General features: G+C 43.2%; 1 long non-coding RNA gene across 1 annotated transcript; it reads right to left on the bottom strand.

The window, feature by feature from the left end:
• Window positions 1-3040: 3040 nt before the first annotated feature.
• Window positions 3041-5398, bottom strand: LOC139025050 (uncharacterized). Its single transcript, XR_011476487.1, has 3 exons — window positions 5016-5398; window positions 4242-4332; window positions 3041-3127 (listed from the first exon to the last, which is right to left on the bottom strand). It is a non-coding gene; the product is annotated as an uncharacterized lncRNA (long non-coding RNA).
• Window positions 5399-6760: the final 1362 nt, after the last annotated feature.

The raw sequence follows: 6760 nt of genomic DNA, 5'->3' as shown, positions 1-6760 counted from the left end.
CTGCCAATCACTGTATGCTGGAGGCCTTGGCGCTCATATAGATTGCCACTCCATGCCTTAAACACAACACACAGCCAGGGAAAACACAGATTCAGGGCTACATTCATAGTGTAGTGCACAACTTTTGGCCAGAGGTCACACAAAGACAGAGAGCTCTGGACAAAAGTAGTGCATTGGTTGGGGCATTAAAGTGTCAATTTGAGACAGAATGAGACGGTGTACCAACGAAGGATTCCCCACGATGACGATATGACAGCCCAGACAGGCAACATGTATCTGCCTTGCATCCTCCGGTGTCTCCAGCATCTTACATTCTCCAGGTCTTTACCTGTGGACACTCCAGACCCTTCGCTCTACACACATAATTAGGAATTGAAATCAAGAACACAGAAATAGAATAAGTAGAATGGACATTCCTATTCCATTCTCTAACTACTGCTGTGTTCTGAGGTGGGTGGGAATGGTGACCACATTGGGGTTACTGTTCTCTGCATGCATGCGTGTGTGTGTGTGTGTTGTGTGTTTGTGTGAGTATGTACACACCTGCAGCCTGTGGATATGAGGAGCTGTCGTAGCTCGGACTGAACCGTCATCAAATGTTACTTTCTTCTTCTCTGTGTCCAATGACATGGCCTGGCATGACAATAACACAGAGCTTGAGAAGGCGTCTGAGAGCTTGCAAACAACCAAGCAATGGCCATAAATATAGTGCACTCATATGCTGTAAATACAGGCAGATATACTACAGGTTAATGAGCACAAAAGAGAAAACATAGTGAGAGAGAGAGAGAGCCATTTATCTAAATGAACCCTTTGAGGTAATCTGTTCGAACAGTAGAATCCAATAGAATCTTGAGAATAATTTGTTCAAGAAACTCATCCTTCCTAAATTAACGCAACAGAAAGTAAAGGCCAGGAGAATGAGGACTATGTAACAGTTGGATAAATAAAGCTTGATTGTATTCACCTCTTTGCGGAGCCACACCTCGATGTCATTTATGGAAGAACTCCATCCTCCTCAGCAAAATGCTGTCATTCTCCACATTCATTACCTGGGGGGGGGGGGGGGGGGGGGGGTACAGTGATGTGTTATTTTATAACATACTCCAACCCAACTAGGTGACGGTTAGAAAAAATAAAAACATATTTTAGGACTACTTTTTACCTTTTTTAAACTCCAGAATGAGTTACCCATCTATTCTATTTTTTTTTTATAGATCTATAGGGCTTGACCTCCTCTCTGACCCCATGACCTTTGGCCTACCAGAATAGAAACATGCCGATTTTCTATTTTCTCAGCTAATGAATAAGTTAACGATTTGGGAGGGTAAGCTCTAGGGTTGTAGAGTTCTGGTTACGCTCCCAAAAATCTCAGGTTATTCAGAAATCCTGGTCGGTTGATGCCCAGAAGGTTTTATTTAACTAGGCAAGTCAGTTAAGAACAAATCTTATTTACAATGACTGCCTACCCCGGCCAAAACCTGGGCCAATTGTGCACCGCCCTATGGGACTCCCAATCACGGCCAGATGTGATGGCAGCCTGGATTCAAACCAGAGACTACAGTGACGCCTCTTGCACTGAGATGCAGTGCCTTAGACCGCTGTGCTACTCGGAGCCCAGAATAAGAAGGGAATGAGCAGGAAATCTGGAATCCTACAAACAGGATTTCTGGAAAACCTGGGAATTTTGCAGAAGATACAGAATTTGGAAATACAGAATTTGGGTAATTTACCTTGCTGAGTCGTGTTTTGTCATAAGGGCAGAAGGTTGTCCCTGGTTACCATGATGATTCTGCCTCCAAAGTTCTCCTGTCTCAGAGTTTCCGCACACACCAACGACGCAGACCCTGCGCTTACAGAGAGAGAGCACACCATCACGCACACTCAACCACATACACACACACCACAAAGCACTTGTGCACACACACGCACACTGAGCCCCAGTATCCCGTCCTCACCTCCCCCGAGCAGTAGGATGGTGTGGATGACACCTTCTACTCTGGAGCCCATACACTTTATTCGTTTGGTCTGTCTCGCTGCCTACACACAAACACCACATGACATAGAGTGACATAAAGGGTCATAAAGAATTCAAACTGCTTTATGATCCATCTATAACTAACTCAAAGAGTTTTTCGGCTCTTACTGTTTCTGTATGACATGGTTAAGGCAACAGTAACAGTAAATCGAAACCGAAATGAGAGCTTCAGCTTGACAGCAAATGCAGCATGTTGTAAATTCTGGCATTTAATAAAAATCAATGCGATTTTTTAAAAGTGATGCTTACCTTTTTGTTTACGGACACATACACTTTGTTGTTTCGACTTTCACCTGAAAAATATATCAAACAAAGTCAATCAAAGCCTGTCTTCTTGCCTGCCTGTCTATCTGTCTTCCTGCCTGTCTTTCTGTCTGTTAGACCCACCTTGTGGCAGGAAGTCCATGCCAGGGTATTCCTCCATGTTTCTCTTCTTATATTTCTCCCTTCCCCTCTCCTACCTCCCCCCCCTGCCACCTCTCCCTCCCTACCGTGGGACAGGTAGAAAGTCCATGCCAGGGTATTCCTCCAGGTTTCTCTTTCTATATTCTCCCTTCACCCTCTCATACCTCCCCCTCCCTGCCACCCTTTCCCTCCCTACCGTGTGACAGGGTAGACAGTCCATGCCAGGGAATTCTTCCAGGTCTCCTGTCTGGATGTTGAACAGGCCCCGTGCCACGGGCATCGCACCCTGTGCCCTGATAGAATCCCTACACACACACACAACACACACACACACACACACACACACACACACACACACACACACACACACACACACACACACACACACACACACACACACACACACCACACAGACACACACACACACACACACACACACACACACACACACACACACACACACACACCACACACCACACAATACACTATTATAACAGCCAATACATTGTGTACAGTACATGACTTGGAGAACATGCACTCACAGGGACACACACACACTGACTGTACTTCCTCACCTTTGCTCAAGGAGCGCCGTAGTGTGTACACTGGTTGCCGATGGCGCTGTATATGCCTTCACTCCGTACCAACAGAACATTGTGACGTCCCACCTCCACCTCCATCATCCTACACACACACACACCAAACAAATGTGTGTACAACATGTGTACTGATCTGTCTCTCTGTGCTTTCTGACCCATGTTTCTCTATCTCCATCCTCTCTTCCCTCTTTCTTACTGAATAGGGTGTGATGAAACTGGGATCCTTAAATTTAAGAAAATACCCAAACATTTGAATCACAAAACACATTATTTTCTGGGTTATAAGCCTAACTAGGCGATAGCTATAAAGGCCTGGGGAAGTTGTGTAAAGGTAGATTCATCGATAGGATGTAGATGGTAAACAGCATAGTAGGTCAATTTCTGCAACAACTTAGAGCACTTAAGCGCGAGGCTCAACTTCTCCACTATCTTGGTGCCTGGCTACCACGCTGTGAACAGAACCTGTGAATAGAACCTGTGAACAGTGACGTTTGTTTTGGGTCATTTAGCAGATCTCTTTTTCCAGAGCGACTTACAGGAGCAATTAGGGTTAAGTGCCTTGCTCAAGGGCACATCGACAGCTTTCACCTAATCATTGCAGGGATTCGAACCAGCAACCTTTCAGTTACTGACCCAATCTCTTACCTGCTTGGCTATCACCCAGTTTTGCATCTAGATCCTCTTAGTATCCTAGCTTATTCATCGATGATAGGCCCGGCTTTACTGAAGTTAAGAAACATTGAAAACTTTGTTTCTGGTGTCCGTTGACAGCTCTTTGGTCTTGGCCATAGTGGAGTTTGGAGTGTGACTGTTTGAGGTTGTGGACAGGTGTCTTTTATACTGATAACAAGTTAAACAGGTGCCATTAATACAGGTAGCAAGTGGAGGACAGAGGAGCCTCTTAAAGAAGAAGTTACAGGTCTGTGAGAGCCAGAAATCTTGCTTGTTTGTAGGTGACCAAATACTTATTTTCCACCATAATTTGCATATAAATTCATTAAAAATCCTACAATGTGATTTTCTGGATTTTTTTTTCTCATTTGTCTGTCATAGTTGAAGTGTACCTATGATGAAAATTACAGGCCTCTCTCATCTTTTTAAGTGGGAGAACTTGCACAATTGGTGGCTGACTAAATACTTTTTTGCCACACTGTATATATATATATCTCTCCATCCCTCTCTTCCTCCACCCCTCTTACTGTCCGTCCTTTAGTTCTGACTCCAGACACACCACCTCTGTCAGCTCTTCAGAAGCTTCATCTTGGTCGACGTCCAGCAACTCGCTAAAATCTGTGATCACACACACACAAACACACACACACACCACACACACCCACCACACACACACACACACACACAACACACACACCACACACACACACACACACACACCACCACACACACACACACACACACACACACCACACACACACACACACACACACACACACACACACACACACAGGAGTGTTAGAAGTTGTTGACCCATTCTCTGTGTGTGTGTGTGTGAAGGTGAAGGGTGATTCACATAAGAGGACAAAAGACATCTGGGCTTATTGTCAACTCTGTCCTCTCCATAAACTGCTCATGAAAGTAAGATAACCAAATATTCAAGAAGAAAATGTATCAGGTGTGCTTACAAATATCTTATTTTCTATAAAAAAGTGGTTAACTTATTTAAAAATGTACATAAAGATGTTATAGGTGTATGAGTAAGTATGTCATTCTCTCATAGTTTCTAAAAACATGATCATGGTGTATAAACACGCGAGATTACAATTTACAGTAGAGCAGAATGGAAAATCCCCCTGCCTGCAACATCACAGGAGAATTATGCAACGCATGAGGGAGAGCCTTTACAATCTGCTGGATGATTTGACAGGTGAGTCGTGAGCAGACTTTTACGCACCAGTCTAGCCTACTCATTCAACCATTACTAAATCATTTTTTTTCACACAGAAAACGGTACTCACGTGGCCTTCCAGACATCCCGATGATTCTACAGTAATTACAGACGTTCCTCAATAGTCCTCAACGAACATGTGATAAGAATTCAAGTATGTTTTATGAAAGTGTCCGGAGGCAGTCTTTGCATTAGCGGAAAGCACCTATCGCGATGGGACAACAGTCCGTTTTCTCGGCAACCAAACCTGTTCCAACCCTCATCCCTCGGCCCCTCGATGATTTGACAGGTCGGTAAAAGTGCAGGAAAAGTTGAGGAGCACTGAAAATATTCCACAAAAAATAACTGTATTTTTTAAATCTAAAGGGAATAACTGGATGTAGATCCGGTATTGTTTGTGATTTTGCTTAGAGTTTTGTCCTTAGTCGTTATTGTTGAAGAGAAGAGCAAGCCTTTCTGTGTGACACAACAGCAGCATAGAGAAAGGCTGACGAGGCACTAACGTTCACAATGAATGAGTGAGAATGCACAACTTGCGTAAACCTTTGGGTTGCTCATTCATTCAAATCATCGTTACAAAATCAATGTTTTATCATCATGTTGGTTGCGGCCAATGGCCATAATGAAAATATTTTTTTTGTTGTGAAAATTGTTTCAATGCCAATTACAAATGGGAAATAATTTGTGAGAGAGGGGGCCACATACGCTCATGTAACCCAATATTGCAAGCTTTGATATTGCAAAAATGTGAAATACAAATAGTAAATTGTCTGCCCCACATACATGAAAAAAAAAACAGCATTAGAATACCTTAAAGCATTTTGGAAAAATAAACCTGTAAACACACAGATACAATAGTCATAAATATCAACTTTGAATATTTATGATGAAGTTAACTCTTTGGTAACCTTTCAAAGACAACTTTCCCAGTCAAATGTGCTCTAATTCAGTGCTATATGGCCTGTCTGACAAAATGCATAAAGTTACACGTTTTATGATGTTGTGGCTACTGGAATCAGCTCTAAGGCAAGTGATCTCAGACTCTGAAAACTGTCATGTTTTCCAGTTAAATGTTCCTCTGGATTTTATATGTTCACCCCTACGCTTGCAATTACGTTAGCGGCCACTCCTAGACTTGACTCCAAATCCAATTTGGTGTCCAAAACCAATATGGCTTCCACAATACCATTAAATGGTGTTAATCACCTGTAGAAGTACATGTTTTAAATTAGATACTTTTTCCAGATTTTGTGTACCGCACTTATGACCTGCCCTCAACACTATTTTTGTGTACTTCAACTGTGTTATGAATCTAATATGCCCATCATATACACTCAAATACCTTTGTCTGGATATATAAAAAGGCAACAGACTGCTTGCCATGGCAACACCAAGTCCCAGCCTCTTTGAGGATCAGTAAGACAACTGGGATGCTCCAATTAAAGAAAAGAGAATCCTGGACTCTGACACCCTCTCCCTAGCTCAACAACTTGCCCCCACTGTGGTATAACTTGCGCCCCCAGATCGGTCTCTTAAGTCACCTCCTCATCATTTAGAAGTGAGCTTTGATTCATTGCTCGTCCAATACATCTGCCTGAATCCAACATGACCTTCTGCTGGCTCACTGTATTGTGATGCACATTGGGATGTTCCGGTGCATTTTTGTCCTGTTTGGGTTGAGCTGGCACATTGCTTCTTCCAGACAATCATGTCCACCATCCTGGCTCTCTGCCCTGGAGTTGCCTTATACACTATATACACAAACGTATGTGGACACCCCTTCAAATTAGTGGATTCTGCTATTTCAGCCACACC

Source organism: Salvelinus sp. IW2-2015, linkage group LG4q.1:29, assembly GCF_002910315.2.
Source record: "Salvelinus sp. IW2-2015 linkage group LG4q.1:29, ASM291031v2, whole genome shotgun sequence".
In the NCBI taxonomy this organism is placed as follows: Eukaryota; Metazoa; Chordata; class Actinopteri; order Salmoniformes; family Salmonidae; genus Salvelinus; species Salvelinus sp. IW2-2015.
Note: the sequence above shows the minus strand (reverse complement) of the source record. Positions and strands in the feature narration are given on the sequence as shown.